General features: G+C 43.4%; 1 protein-coding gene across 3 annotated transcripts in view; it reads left to right on the top strand.

The window, feature by feature from the left end:
• The first annotated feature begins 1,703 nt into the window (after positions 1-1,703).
• LOC139536948 (5-hydroxytryptamine receptor 2C-like) overlaps positions 1,704-16,763 on the top strand; it is a 31,009-nt gene continuing 15,949 nt past the window's right edge. Inside the window, exons 1-3 of one of the 3 annotated variants that reach the window (XR_011667432.1) lie at positions 1,704-1,857; positions 10,824-11,041; positions 11,270-11,460. The gene's annotated coding sequence lies outside the window, so the exon portion shown is untranslated. Of the gene's footprint in view, positions 1,858-10,823; positions 11,042-11,269; positions 11,461-16,763 lie in introns of those variants that run through there. The other 2 variants (XR_011667431.1, XM_071337706.1) reach the window with 2 other exon arrangements.

Here is a 16,763-nt window from a genome sequence, read left to right as displayed (position 1 = left end):
TAAAAATACTTGAAAGTACTACTTAAGTCGTTTTTTGGGGTATCTGTACTTTATTTTTTCTATTTTTGACAACTTTTACTTTTACTTCACTACATTCCTAAAGAAAATTATGTACTTTTTCTCCATACATTTTCCCTGACACCCAAAAGTACTAGGTACATTTTGAATGTTTAGCAGGACAGGAAAATGGTCTAATTCACACTTATCAAGAGAACATCCCTGGTCATCCCTACTGCCTTGGATCTGGCGGACTCTATTTGAGTGTTGGAGCGTGCCCCTGGCTATCCGTAAATTAAAAAAATAAGAAAATGGTGCCGTCTGGTTTGCTTAATATAAGGAATTTGAAATGATTTATATTTTTACATTTACTTTTGATACTTAAGTATTTTTTAGCTATAACATTTACTTTTAATACGTAGGTATATTTCAAACCAAATACTTTTAGACTTCTCTCAAGTAGAATTTTACTGGGTGACTTTCACTTTTACTTGAGTCATTTTCTATTAAGGTGTCTTTACTTTTACTCAAGTACGACAATTGGATACTTTTTCCACCACTGTGAATTAGCTAGATCAGTGGTATTTAAACTTTTTCTGCAAGGACCACATTTTTCCTGCAAGCATTTCTGGGATCCCATTTCGCAAGAATTTCTCTTAAAATCAATACATTTCGATTTTTACATCAACAAATAACCTTCAAATCATTACAATTAATCTCTTATCAAAATGAAAAGAAACCAATAAATAAATTTGTATATTGTCCCACACTTTGAATAACACTAAGCTAGATATTACAGTACTGTATGACAAGCGTGAATGTATAACTGAAAACTTTTATGAGTCTGCTTTGAACCACAGCTTGTTCTAGCTACACAATCGAATCACATCATTGTTTTTACGAGACAGCGTGGTATCGCGAATCCCCATGACCAAGTGAAGAACCTTGTATTGTGTGACCCCGTTTGTGCAACATTGTTCAGTGTGTGCACCACTATGTCGGCAAGACAAAAAACTTTAGGAAAGACAGTCGTTTAATGTGAGAGGCTAAGCGACGTTATTATTTTTCAAAGTCTAGATAAGAGCGTCTTCTAAAAGCCCAAAATGTAAATGTAAAAAGGAACACTTGCAAAGCAAGTATTATTCTAATGGGATCCACCCCCAAAACAAGACCACATGGTCTGTCCAGACTGGACGTCTATGTCTCACAAATTTGGACAGTACTGTACAGTACAGTAGAGCACAGTAGAGTTTAGTTCAGTACGGTACAGTAGAATTTAGTTCAGTAACAGTACAGTAGAGTTTAGTATAGTAGAGAACAGTAAGGTAAAGTACAGTACAATATACTTTACTCTACTGTGCTCTACTGTAGTGTACTGAACTATAGGTTACTCTACTTTACTGTATATTACTGTACTCTACTGTATTGTAATGAACTGTACTTTACTTTACTGTACTGTACTCTGCTGTACTCCACGGTACGGTGCTGCATTGTCCAGACTTGTGAAACATAGACATCTATGATGGATTCAGGTTTGATCCAGTCTGGACGTATCTGTACATTGAAATCAAATCTGAACCAATAGACGTCTATTATTGATTCAGATATGGTTCGGTCCAAGGCCAAATTTCAACGTCTTTTCAATGTCGAATGGACGTCGGCGCCGGACAGTGCTCACTGGGTGGGTTTGTTCTCGATTTGAAGTCAGATGATACACGTTTTCAACTGTAACTGACGCAGATTATACACCGACAGTTCTCATGAAAGGAAGCTGAAATACATGGGGTTATGATGGAAAACACGTTTTTGAGGAAGTGAAAACGAAAAGGGTGCGCAGAACATCCGACAGTATCATCGGCGGTATGTAACTTCTCGCTTTGAAATACAGTAGATGGGTTATCCTATGTAAAGATATACAAGCGCTCTGTGAATTACGAGCGCTCTGTGAATTAATTTGCATCACTTTGCTATTATACAGACAGAGTTGTAGGATTCTCAGTTCTAAATAGCCACTCTAAATAGCCACATTTTTATAAAGCCACAATCCTTAATTCGTTTTCAAATGGAAGCCCTAACCATTTGAAATTGATTAGCTATAGCCTAAAGCTGAGGGATGGGCTGGAAAAAAATAAACATTCTCAAATTCATAGATGGAGCTCGAGATGCAAGGACTCACAGTGCATGAGATCAACATGAGTTCGTTTTATCAGGGAGTCATACTGAGACCAAGGTATCTTTTACAGATGAGCGCTGAATTACAAATGACAGAAAATACACACATCAAAATATAAATACAAAATTCAAGCAGAAAGAGAGAAAAACACGGTCATAAAAAACAAACACTTTCATCAGTAATAAGGTCCTCAATCAGCTTTCTGAATTGTCCTAGAGGCACCAGAACATCACATTTAAGAATATTTTGAATATTGTTCCACAAATAAGGTGCAATAAAACAAACAACGGATTTACTAACTCAGTAGAGACCAAAGGAATTTCCAGAGTTAGCCATCCCTGAGACCGTGGGTGGTAACTCGTACGTCTAAAGTTAAGTGACTTTTTGTAAAAGCGCTTTATACATGAAAACATAGCAATGTACTTTATCAACCTACGTGGCATCAAAGCGGGCAACCCAACTTTCTGGTAGCTGCAGTGATGAGTACTACAATTATCGCCTGTAATAAAGCGCAGTGCGCTATGATGAACTGTATCTAACGGATAAAATGAAGTGGCAGCTGAGTTCATATAGATGATGTCGCCATAGTCTAGGACCGATAGGAAAGTCAACTGAATAATCTGCTTTCTTAAATCAGGGATGGGCAACTGTTTTTGTGTTTTATTTTAGAAACTCAGTCGGGGTCTCATCTTACTGTTGAGAGTTAGAATAGTAGAATACACAAGGTGCAATTTCGAAATTTGGTGGTGCATCAGCAGTCACTCAATTAGCCCATGTCAGCAAAACAATTTTGGATTGGTAACAACTAAATTTGTAGTATGCATGGTCGAAATACCAAGCTGGGTGAGGCCCATTGATCATACTTAGTTTTACCTGCATTCAATACTGATTTCAGTTCAATAAAATGTTTCTGTAATACAATGAAGGTAGACTGTAGATCAGAGAGAGTCTAGTCAACCATGGGGGCAATAGTATACACAACAGTATCATTGGCATACAAGTGCAAGTGTAACGATGTACGCTGAGAGTCCGGAAGGAAGTTCAGGGAGTGAATACGTTTATTAAATAAATGAACAAAACAAGAAACACAAACAGAGCACCGACATGACACTGGAACAGAAACAATGACGCCTGGGGAAGGAACCAAAGGGAGTGACATATAATCACAGGTAATCAAGGAGGTGATGGAATCCAGGTGAGTGTCATACTGCGCGTAACGATGGTGATCAGTGTGCGCCATAACGAGCAGCTTGGTGACCGAGAGGCCGGAGAGGGAGCATACGTGACAGTACCCGATGCGCGGCCCCAGCCTCAGGACGCTGACAGTAGCGGACCAGTCACCTCTGCTAAGGCGCGGGAACCTGTCAATCCAGCTGAGGGGCGGGAGCATGGCGACCTAGAGCGCCGGAGAGAGAGCATACGTGACAGTACGCCCTCCCCGTCGCGTTCAGCTCCAGCTGCAGGACGCCAACCACAGGGACGATCCCGGGGATCAGGAGCAGACCAGCCGCCTCAGCGGCCTGACGAACTGGCTGAGGCGTGAGAGCCTGATAAGGCGGTTGAGACCTCCCCAGTTACCTCGGTCGAGGCACTGGAACCTGTTCACCGAGCTGAGGCATGGCAACCTATCGATCCCACTGAGGAATGGAAACCTGTTCGAGCCAGCTGAGGCAGGGGAACCCATCGAACCCGCCGAGGCATGGGAAACCGACAAACCGGCTGAGGCCTCCCAGGTAGCTCCGGACCCGACACCCGGACCCAACATCACCTCCAAAACAAAAACAACAAAAGCCACTCCCTGATGCTTCCCTTTGGTGAGGCGTCATTCTGCGTGTAACGATGGTGACAGGTGTGCGACATAACAAGCAGCATGGTGACCTAGAGGCCGGAGAGGGAGCACACGTGACAGCAGGTTACATTTTCTTTACAGACAAGTCGATATTGTTCATGTAGAAAGTACAGCACCCAGAATCGGTTTGTACACGGGCCGCCTTCCAAACTTTGGGGATAGTGACAGATATAATAGTCAGGTAAAAAATATGGGTCAATAATTCAGAAATCAAGCTGGCAATCCCCAGTAGATTTGTTCTTTTACATCAATATTTTTTATTTTATTTAACTAGGCAAGTCAGTTAAAAATAAATTCTTAATTACAATAACAGCCTACAAGGGAACAGTGGGTTAACTGCCTTGTTCAGGGGCAGAATGATAGATTTTTACCCTGTCAGCTCAGGGATTCGAACCAGCAATCTTACTTACTGTTACTGGCCCAACACTCTAACCACTAGCCTACCTGCCGCCCCTTAAGCAAAGCATCTAGCACATCACAGATAGCAAATTGTTTAGATGAAAACAAAGATTCACTTGAAGTTGATGGGTTAACCGTCGAGGCAGCTAGAGGCTGGCAGAGGGAAGTGCAGTCATTTCACTGACCAGGGTCAATTAAACCCCCATTTCTCTCAATTAAAAAGCCTACCGAGATAAAATGATGATTAAAATAATCACTTATTCCATTCTTCTCAGTTATGATGCCAGAGTCAGAGGGAACTTGCTTAGGCAGGGAAGAAAATGTATTTGTATGCTTCAGTGCATTTACTGATTACCTGCCAGAGATAGAGCTTAAAAAGTAGCTTGATTTAGCATTCTTAAATCGAGATAATACATCTGTTTCTCAATTGTCTGAAAGATTGCCAGTCCACTACAGTTAGTTTGCCTTGCTTTGGCCCAGGCCGGATTTTTCAACTGAATGAGCTCAGATAGCTCAGAGGTGTTAGATTTATTTTTGACTCTGAATTGTTTATCTGCCAGAGGAATAAATATGGAGGATACATTTTCTAGAGCCAGCTCAGGGTCAGGATTTACAAGAGATCGTGGCTAAATCAGAGTAGAACATGTCATGTAAAAACCCTTGAGGAAACTTTTTTAAATGTCTCTTCGTAATTAAACGAGGATTAGTATTTTGCTGTTTCGTATCTGTAATATATACTATGAGACAATGATACCTGAGATCATTTGCAAATACTCCAATAGACAAATATTTATGGGGAATTAAATCAATCAATGAGGAATTAACAGGGTTTTTCACATTTAGCAGTGTGGGTTTTGAGATCAATTGAGTCAAATTAAAGTCAATCCATATACTCTTAAATTGATCTGAGGCCGGATATAGCCAATCTAAATTAAAATCTCTAAAATAACCAACTCTGAGGAGAGAAAAGGTGTTAAACACTCAGATATAGCACCAATAGCATCCGCCATGGCAGCAGTGGGGCGGTATACCCTATCAACAAATATATGTGTCTCTGGTTTATGGACACATCTACAACCATGAGCTCAAATTTCATTATAATAATGTACTTCAATGTCCATGTTGAAGAACCATGTTTCCGAGAAACCCAGAATGCCAGGACACGAGTCCTGTACTCAAATGTAAATTGTGTTATTTAAAAAAAAATCATACTTCGCACATTTATTAGCATTAGCTCAACCCCCAAAGTCAGAGGGGGTATTCAGCTCATTCCCATAAGAGCTAACAGGCATAGGGTCATCTGCAGCTATTTGTTGAGAGAGCTGAGACTTTGCCAAGGTCCCTAGCCAACCACGTGAGAGCAGAACAGACTGAGCATTTGACAGACCTCCCTCAAGTCGCTGGATGCAGGGCTGGAACTGGGAAAGCGGCGTTGCCAGATCTCAGTCGACACGGATGAAGGTCCCACCAAAAGAGTTGAGCTGCTGCAGGGGACCGGAGTGGCTGCCAATGCTCCATTCTGGTTGTGCACAGGAGGCCTTGGTATTTGTATTTATTATAGATCCCCATTAGATGCTGCCAAGGCAGCAGCTGCTCTACCTGGGGTCCAGCAAAATTAAGTCAGTTATACATTTTTAAAAACATTACAATACATTAATAACAGCTTTCACAACATATTCAGTGTGTGCCCTCAGGCCTCTACTCTACTACCACATATCTATAACACAAAATCCATGTGTACATGTGTATATAGTGCGTATGTTATCGTGAGCTTGTATGCATGTGTCTATGTTTGTGTTCAAATCAAATTTTATTGGTCACATACTCGTGACTAGCAGATGTTATTGCGGGTGTGGCGAAATGCTTGTGCTTCTACAGTTGAAGTCGGAAGTTTACATACACTTAGGTTGGAGTCATTAAAACTCGTTTTTCAACCACTCCACAAATTTCTTGTTAACAAACTATAGTTTTGGCAAGTCGGTTAGGACATGTACTTTGTGTACTTTCCAACAATTGTTTACAGACAGATTATTTCACTTATAATTCACTGTATCACAATTCCAGTGTGTCAGAAGTTTGCATACACTAAGTTGACTAGGCCTTTAAACAGCTTGGAGAATTCCAGAAAATGATGTCATGGCTTTCGAAGCTTCTGATAGGCTAATTGACATCATTTGAGTCAATTGGAGGTGTACCTGTGGATGTACTTCAAGGCCTACCTTCAAACTCAGTGCCTCTTTGCTTGATATCATGGGAAAATCAAAAGAAATCAGCCAAGACCTCAGAAAAAAATTGTAGACCTCCACAAGTCTGGATAATCTTTGGGAGCAATTTCCAAATGCCTACCAGGTTCATCTGTACAAATAATAGTACGCAAGTATAAACACCATGGGACCACGCAGCCGTCATACCGCTCAGGAAGGAGACGCGTTCTGTCTCCTAGAGATTAACGTACTTTGGTGCAAAAAGTGCAAATCAATCCCAGAACAACAGCAAAGACCGTGTGAAGATGCTGGAGGAAACAGGTACAAAAGTATCTATATCCACAGTAAAACAAGTCCTATATCGACATAACCTGAAAGGCCGCTCAGCAAGGAAGAAGCCATTCCTCCTAAACCGCCATAAAAAAGCCAGACTACGATTTGCAACTGCACATGGGGACAAATATCATACTTTTTTGGAGTAATGTCCTCTGGTCTGATGAAACAAAAATAGAACTCTTTGGCCATAATGACCATTGTTATGTTTGGAGGAAAAAGAGGGAGGCTTGCAAGCTGAAGAACACCATCCCAACCGTGAAGAACGGGGGTGGCAGCATCATGTTGTGGGGGTGTTTTGCTGCAGGAGGGACTGGTGCACTTCACAAAATAGATGGCATCATGAGGTAGGAAAAGTACGTGGACATATTAAAGCAACATCTCAACACATCAGTCAGGAAGTTAAAGCTTGGTCGCAAATGGGTCTTCCAAATGGACAATGACCCCAAGCATACTTCCAAATTTGTGGCAAAATGGCTTAAGGACAACAAAGTCAAGGTTTTGGAGTGGCCATCACAAAGCCCTGACCTCAATCCTATAGAAAATTTGTGGGCAGAACTGAAAAAACGCGTGCGAGCAAGGAGGCCTACAAACCTGACTCAGTTACACCAGCTCTGTCAGGAGGAATGGGCCAAAATTCACCAAACTTATTGTGGGAAGCTTGTGGAAGGCTACCCGAAACATTTGACCAAATTTAAACAATTTAAAGGCAATACTACCAAATACTAATTGAGTATAGGTAAACTTCTGACCCACTGGGAATTTGATGAAAGAAATAAAAGCTGAAATAAATCATCCTCTACTATTATTCTGACATTTCACATTCTTAAAATAAAGTGGTGATCCTAACTGACCTAAAACAGGGAATTTTTACTAGGATTAAATGTAAGGAATTGTGAAAAACTGAGTTTAAATGTATTTGGCTAAGGTGTATGTAAACTTCCGACTTCAACTGTAGCTCCGACAGTGCAGTAATATCGAACAAGTAATATCTAACAAATTACACAACATATACCCAATACACACAAATCTATGTAGGAATGAATTAAGACTATATACATATGGACGAGCGATGTCAGAGTGGAACAGACTAAGAGACTACAGTAGAATAGTATAGAAAACAGTATATACGTATGAGATGATTAATGCAAGATAGGTAAACATTAATTGACTAAGATACCATAGAATAGTATAGAATTCAGGTTGTTTTCCAGCCACCACACTCCCAGAGCCCTCACCTCCTCTCTGTAGGCTGTCTCGTCATCGTTGGTAATCAAGCCTACTACTGTTGTGTCGTCTGTAAGCTATCCCCACAGAATGCCATGACCTCCTGGAAGTGTTCAGTAAGGCACGTGCTACTTCCCTTCCCCTGCACCGTCCTTATGATTGTGCCATTGATCATCTCCCAGGCACTACACCACCTCGGGGTCTGTTGTATTCTCTGTCTGGACCAGAGACCAAAGCTATGGAGGATTACATAGAGGAATCTCTGGCCACTGGGGATGTCCGTCCGTCTGCATCTCCTGCCGACGCAGGGTTTTTCTTTGTGGAAGAAGGACAAGACCCTGCGTATGTGCATTGACTAGGGGACTTAATGACGTTACTGTCAAGAATCGTTTCCCCCTACCTCTCCTCTCCTCGGCGTTTGAACCTCTCCAGGAGGACACCTTATTTTCCAAGTTGGACCTTCGAAATGCCTACCACCTGGTTCGGATACGTGAGGGGGGTGAGTGGAAGACAGCCTTCATCACAGCCAGTGGACATTATGAGTACCAGGTCATGCCATTTGGACTCACCAACACCCCCGCTGTTTTCCAGGCTTTGGTCAATGATGTGCTTCGGGACATGCTAAACAGGTTTGTGTTCATGTACCTTGACGACATCCTGTCCCCCCCCCCCCCCCCCAATCTGCACAAGAACATGTTCTTCATGTCAGACAGGTCCTTCAGCGCCTCCTGGAGAACCAACTGTTCGTGAAAGCCGAAAAGTGTGAGTTCCAACGCTCTTCTATCATCTTTCTGTGGTATGTCATTGCTTTGGGCAATATTCAGATGGATCCTGGAAAGGTGAAAGCAGTGGTGGATTGGCCTGAACCAACGTCCAGGGTGCAGTTGCAATGGTTTTGCAAACTTCTACCACCGTTTCATTCGGGACTACAGCATCCTGGCGGCCCCCCTCTCGGCACTCACCTCTCCCAAGGTACCGTTCAAATGGTCTGCAGCTGTCGACAAAGCCTTTGTAGACCTGAAGCATCGCTTCACAACAGCACCCATCCTCATCATCCGGACCCCTCGCGTCAATTTGTGGTGCAAGTTGGATGCTTCAGATGTTGGAGTGGGGGCCATCCTGTCCCAGCGATCTGCCCAGGACCAGAAGCTTCATCCCTGTGCATTCCTGTCCCATCGTCTCAATCCTGCTGAAAGGAACTACGATGTTGGCAACCGTGTTCTCCTGGCGGTGAAGATGGCGTTGGAAGAGTGGAGGCACTGACTGGAAGGAGCAGAACAGCCATTCCTGGTCTGGACCGACAATAAAAACCTGGAAGATCTCCGTACATCCAAGCGCCTCAACTCCAGGCAAGCCTGGTGGGCCCTCCTGCTCACCAGATTTAACTTCAAAGAATTTGAAGCCTGACGCTCTCTCCCACCTATACAGTTCCTCTGCCGCACCCTCAACCTCTGAAACCATTCTCCCTACCTCATGCCTTGCTTCCACTGGATTGGGGTATTGAGAACCTGGTCCAAGAGGCACAACGCTCCCAGCCTGGACCTGAAGGGGCCCCGGCTAACCGGCTGTTTTTCCCTAATCAGTCCGGTCCCAGGTCCTGGAATGGGCTCATTTCTCCAGGCTGACCTGTCATCCAGGGTCCCGTCGTACACTAGCCTTCCTTCGACAACGTTTCTTGTGGCCCACAATGGTCCCTGACGTCTCTGCCTTCGTCACCGCATGCACCGCGCGTGCTCAAAACAAGACTCCACGGCAAGCTCCTTCTGGCCTCCTGCAGCCACTACCGGTTCCTCATCGTCCCTGGTCTCATATCTCTGGACTTTGTCACTGGGCTCCCTCCGTCTGATGGCAACACTGTCATTCTGATGGTACTCAACCGGTTCTCCAAGGCCGCCCATTTCATCCCTCTCCCCAAACTACCTTCTGCCAAGGAGACGGCCCAGCTTATGGTGCAGCATGTCTACCGGATCCATGGACTCCCCGTAGACATGGTCTCCAATCGGGGTTCTCGTCTCAGTTCTGGAAGGCATTCTGCACCCTTGTTGAGTCGTCGGCCAGCCTGTCACCCGGATTCCATCCCCAAACCAACGGTCAGTCGTAGCGAGCCAACTAAGACTTGGAGGCCACCTTAAGGTGCTTGGTCTCAACCAACCCCACTACCTGGAGCCGTCAACTGGTCTGGGTGGAGTATGCCCGGGAACACTCTTCCCAGTTCTGCCACGGGACTCTCCCCTTTCGAGTGCTCCATGGGGTATCCGCCTCCACTCCTCACTGAACAAGAGCAGGAGGTCAGCGTACCCTCAGCCCAGATGTTTGTCTGCCACTGTTGACGTACCTTGGGAAGAGCCAGGGCGGCTATTCTCAAGACCAGCTCCAGGTATCGTCGACAAGCGGACCGTTGCCGGACCCCAGCTCCCCGCTACCGCATTGGGCAGAGGGTATGGCTATCCACACGGGACCTGCCCCTTTGGGTAGAGTCCCGCAAACTGTCCCCTAATTTCATTGGTCCTTTTCCCATCTCCAGAGTCCTGAGTTCCAATGCTGTCTGTCTTGTGTTACCCCATACCCTCCATATTCACCCTACCTTCCATGTGTCTAAGATTAAGTCCTTGTCTCACTGTTCTTTGTCTTCTGTCTCCAGGCCCACCCCCCCTCCCCGTGTCATTGATGGCCATCCGGCCTACACGGTAAAACGTCGCCTGGATGTTCGACCACAGAGCAGGGGTTTCCAGTACCTGGTTGACTGGGAGGGTTACGGCCCGGAGGAGAGGTGCTGGGTTGCCGCTAGAGGCATCCTGGATCCAGCCCTCATCACCGACTTCCACCGCCAACACCCCGGTCAGCCAGGTATGCACCCAGGTAGGATGCCAGGTGGCGTCCCTAGAGGGGGGGGGGGGGGGGGTACTGTCACACCCTGATCAGTTTCACCTGTCCTTGTTATTGTCTCCACCCCCTCCAGGTGTCACTTGTTTTCCCCAGTGTATTTATCCCTGTGTTTCCTGTCTCTCTGTGCCAGTTCGTTTGTATGCTAGTCAAGTCAACCAGCGCGTTTTTCCTGTACTCCTTTTTCTATTCTCTTTTTGATAGTCCTCCCGGTTTTGACCCCTGCCTGACTCTGGACTTCTTTCCCACCTGCCTGATCATCCTGCCTGGCCTGACCTTGATTCTGCCTGCCCTTCGGTACCTTTTGAACTCTGAACTGGTTTTGACCCTTTTGCCTGTCCACGACCATTCTCTTACCTTCCACTATTGGATTAATAAATATTGTCAGACTCCAACCATCTGCCTCCTGTGTCTGCATCTAGGTCTCGCCTTGTGTCATGATACCTTCCCTGTAAGCGTCCTGAAAGTCTGGCAATTTGTTTACTGTAAAATAGCATTGCATCTGGTAAAACACAATTTTCCCAAAAGTTTACTAAAGGTTGGTAACAGGCTGATTGGTCAGCTATTCGAGCCAGTTAAGGGGGCTTTACTATTCTTAGGTAAGGGAATAACTTTTGCTTCCCTCCAGGCCTGAGGGCACACACTTTCTAGTCGGCTTAAATTGAAGATGTGGCAATATCATCCGCTATTATCCTCAGTAATTTTCCATCCAAGTTTTCAGGCCTCGGTAGCTTGTCATTGTTGATAGACAACAACAAAAATGTCTACCTCTTCCACACTTACTTTACGGAATTCAAAATTATAATGCTTGTCTTTCATAATTTGGTCAGATATACTCGGTTGTGTACAGTAGTGTCAGCATTTGTTGCTGGCATGTCATGCCTAAATTTGCTAATCTTGCCAATGAAAAAATCATTAAAGTAGTTGGCAATATCAGTGGGTTTTCTGATGAATGAGCCATTTGATTCAATGAATGATGGAGTTTGACTTTTTTGCCCAAAATGTCATTTAAGGTGCTGCAAAGCTTTTTACTATAATTCTTTGTCATTTATCTTTGTTTCATAGTTTAGTTTCTTCTTTTTTTATTCAGTTTAGTGTCATGATTTCCCAATTTGCAGTATATTTACCAACCGGTTGTACATCCAGACCTATTTGCCATCTCTTTAGCCTCATCCCTCTCAACCATACAATTTTTCAATTCCTCATCAATCCACAGGGATTTAACAGTTTAGTCGTTTTCTTAATGGGTGCATGCTCATTAGTAACTGAGATAAGCAATTTCATAAATGTGTCAAGTGCAACGTCTGGTTGCTCGTCATTACACACCACAGACCAACAAATCAACAACATAGGTATCACTACAAAACCTATTGTATGACCTCTTATACACAATATTAGGCCCAGCCTTTGGAACTTTGGTTTTCCTAGATATGGCTACATCCGATGGCTTTGAATACTGCTTTCAAACAAATTTCTGCAACATTAGTAAAGATATGATCAATACATGTTCATTTCATTCCAGTACTGTTTGTAACTACCCTGGTAGGTTGATAACTTGAACCAGGTTGCAGGCACTAGTTACAGTTTGAAGCTTTCTCTTGTGTGGGCAGCCTGATGAAAGCCAGTCAATATTTAAATCACCCAGAAAGTATACCTCTCTATACATACATTATCAAGCATTTCACACATGTTATCCAGATACTGACTGTAAGCAATTGATGGTCTATAGCAGCTTCCCACCAGAATGGGCTTTAGGTGAGGCAGATGAACCTGTAGCCATATTACTTCAACAGTATTTAACATGAGATCCTGTCTAAGCTTTACAGGAATGTGGTTCTGAATATAGACCGCAACACTGCCCCCATCTGCATTTTATTTTCTGTAGATCTTATAACCATGTCTTGCTACCACTGTATCATCAAAGGTATTATCTAAGTGAGTTTCAGAGATTGTCAGAATATGAATGTCATCTGTTACTAGCAAGTTATTGATTTAATTAACCTTATTTCTTAAGCTACATATGTTAACGTGGGCAAATTTTGACACTTTTCTGGGATTCTTGATTATTTTTCTTGCTTTACTGGGAAGCTTAGCAGAGGTAGACATGCTCAGGTTATTTTTATAAGTGCAGGGTGAGCTGCACACAGGGGACCTCCTACTAGGGCACACCACCTCAGTGCTAATAGTATTACTCTGGTTCATAGGCATATGATTACTGCATACAATAGCTGTAGGATCAGCAAAGGTATTCCGGGCAGTAAGAGGGACATACATTAGATTACTTACATTGCGTCTTCCAACTCCCCTAGGATAATGTACATTTGCTGAAGCATTATCACAACTCAGAGACACAATGGTAGGGATTAAATGAGCTAGACTTGGGTCATTGATAAGACATTGTCTCAATGCAGCCTTATAATGCTGTGGAAGTATCCAGGAACCCAAATTATTTGGGTGGACCCCATCCTCCTTATAATATAAGATTTGTTTCCAGAAGGTATCAAAATTGTCAATAAATGTTACACCCACGGAGCTGCAATAGTCTCGTAGCCAGTTATGGAGGGCTAAAAGTCTGCTGAACCATTCAATGCCACGATTTAGAGAGGGCAAGGCGTTTGTTGGTGTCAAGTAGAGACCCAATCAGTTCTTTAAAATCCATTTTCAGCTGTTCTCAACTGCCCTTCATAATGTCATTTGACCCCACATGAACCATGACAGTATCAGCCCCCGGTGACTGACTGACAGCCTTAGGAAGCAACCTGGTGAAATCCTGAACTTTTGCCCCACATGAACCATGACAGTATCAGCCCCCGGTGACTGACTCACAGCCTCGGGAAGCAACCTGGTGATATCCTGAACTTTGACCCCACATGAACCATGACAGTATCAGCCCCCGGTGACTGACTCACAGCCTCGGGAAACAACCCAGGAAAACACAAAGCCTTTGCCCCAGGTACAGATATATGCATCACCATCAAACTCCCAATAGCACAATAGCCAGAATGATCCGGCCTCTGCCGTGTCTCGAAGCAGATTGCGAGGCCAGAGCCACAGAACTCACCTGAGAAGAGGGCTGCTGAGACACCGGATGCGTGCAGGCCACAACAGCCAAAGGGAAATAGCTCTGATCCAGAGAGCATGGCCCAGCGGAGGGGGGCCGCAGTGGTCCAGGCTGTGCCCAGGCAGTTGATTGACTAGGACAGGGAGAGGTAGCTGGAGGGGCATCCACAGCCATGGAGGGAACACCCAAGCCCCCGGCTTAAGACTGGTACAGGGGCTCAAAGCGATTTGAAAGTCTTAAGTCCGGACGCGGGGGAAGAAGGCAGGAGCGCCGAGAGCGATTCTTCTCCTTCTTTCTGGTGTGGCTCCTGTTGCAGGGTTGGGGCTGCCATGGTGGGGCAGGAGAGTCCCAGGCCTGTCCTAGGGATAGGAGTAGGGAGGGTAACCAAAACTAGTCGTGGAGGGAGGTTGTGGAGGGAATTAATTTGCAGCCAATTGAGCAGGGCCAGCCCTGGGCATAAACTTACTGTTGAGATTTAGAATAGTGGAAAACACAAATTTGGTTGTGCGTCAGCAGTTTTCCTCTAGTTATGTGAGTCACTGGCCATCACTCACTTAGTCCATGTCAGCCCAAAAATATATATATATTGGTAAATTAGTCTAGCAAGCTATTTAAATTTGTAGTAGGCCTAATCATGGCCGAATTACCGACCAGGCATGAAGGGTACGTGCCCAGGGCCCTGACGTCCAGTTATAAAATCGCACAATTTTCTCTCTTTCTGCTTTTAGGCTACACAGTGTGTGTTAACATTTACAATGTTTACAGACATTGGAGTGAAACAAGCTTAGATTTTGGGTTTTGATGGAGTGCAACAGTTGAACTAACCTTATGAGGAATTATGTTCTTCAAGAATCAATGGGTATATATATACACTCCCCTCCATATGTAGTATTTAGTTGTTTATTAGGATCCCCATTAGCTAGTGCTAAAGCAGCAGATACTCTTCCTGGGGTCCACACAAAACAGAAATCATTATATAATTCATAACATTGATAGACAAGAACATCACAAGGACCGAACTATATACATTTAAAATGAGTATACACGCTTTCATACATTTACTGTATGCCTTCATATTCATGTGATTCATAGATGCTACTGAATGCATGTGCAACACACTCAAATGGAAATTGGAAATGCAATTTGGTTGCAAAAATATGTATTTTGACAGTGAAGCAACATTTTTAAATTTGCCTCTACTCCAGCTGTTTGGATTTGAAATGTTTAATATTAGGCAGTATTTTCATATACAGTGGGGTGCTAAATTATTGACACCCTTGATAAAGACGAGCAATAATGACTGTATATAATAAATAATTCAAATACTGAGCTATATTGTATGCTCACAAAAATTGTGGAATTAGATTATTTTATACTATTACAATTGCTCAGAGAAAGAGATTTTCTTTAACAAGTAATACTTATTTTCTCAAAAAGGTAGGGGTCAAAATGATTGACACCCCTAAAGATTCTTATAACTAAAGTAGTCAAAGGTTTAGTATTTGGTCCCATATTCCTAGCACGCAATGACTACATCAAACTTGTTACTCTACAAACTTGTTGGATGCATTTGCAGTTTGTTTTGGTTGTGTTTAAGATTATTTTGTGCCCAATAGAAATGATCGGTAATGTATGTATTGTGTCATTTTGGAGTCACTTTTATTGTAAATAAGAATATAATTTGTTTCTGAACATTTCCACATTCATGTGGATGCTACCATGACTACGGATAATCCTGAAGGAATAATGAAAAATGATGAGTGAGAAAGTTACCGAGGGTACCCTATGTCTGTTTGTAGAGTCACTGTAGACTTTGTAGAGTCACTGTATATTGGACCAAATACTACACTTTTAACACCTTTATAAGTGAATTTATCCAAATACTTCTGGTAGTTTACTGGTAAACGTTGAACGTTTCCGGTAATATACCTTTGCAACCCTACCTGGACCACCTATTGAGATGTGCCTTTTGTTCAGTAAATCAGGAGATAAATTAGGTGAAAAGGAGACTGGACTGGGCCCTGGTTTACAGTTTGATACCATTCCATTCACTCCATTCCAGCCATTATTATGAGCCGTCCTCCCCTCAGCAGCCATCTGTTCTTTACATTAACCGGGGTTAAACATGCCAGACATCGGTGTTGGCCCTGCAAGTCTTCCCTGGGATGAAGATCATGTTGTTTTTGAATCTTTTCTGACTGTGGAACTGGACTGAGGACCTATTTGCCGACACAACAGAGGAGGCTTGCAGATCGGTTTTTATTTCAACACGCTGTTCCCATATGAGAGCCAGACAGTCAAATGCATGAACAGCACTACATAGACCATTTAGAAAGGGATATTCTGTAAGGCTACCAGCATGTGGTTTTTCATCTACGGTCTAAGTTCCAGCACAAATATTATCTTAAATGCAACCTCATAATATAGGAACATCATGGCTTATGTCTACAACATGTAAGCCCACCTAAGATGAATAAAAGTCATATTAAAAGAAACAACGGTATCATGAAACATGCATATTAAGTGGGCTGATTACGAAGGTCAAATAATGTACTTTATTCTTATCATCGTAGTCTTGGTTAACCCCAGAACTGAAATCTCACATAATTTGGTCAGATGCTCATGAGAGATGACTGT

The sequence above is a fragment of the Salvelinus alpinus genome, chromosome 13 (assembly GCF_045679555.1).
Source record: "Salvelinus alpinus chromosome 13, SLU_Salpinus.1, whole genome shotgun sequence".
Taxonomy (NCBI): domain Eukaryota; kingdom Metazoa; phylum Chordata; class Actinopteri; order Salmoniformes; family Salmonidae; genus Salvelinus; species Salvelinus alpinus.
The sequence above is the reverse complement of the archived record's forward strand: the minus strand, read 5'-3'. Positions and strand labels throughout refer to the sequence as shown.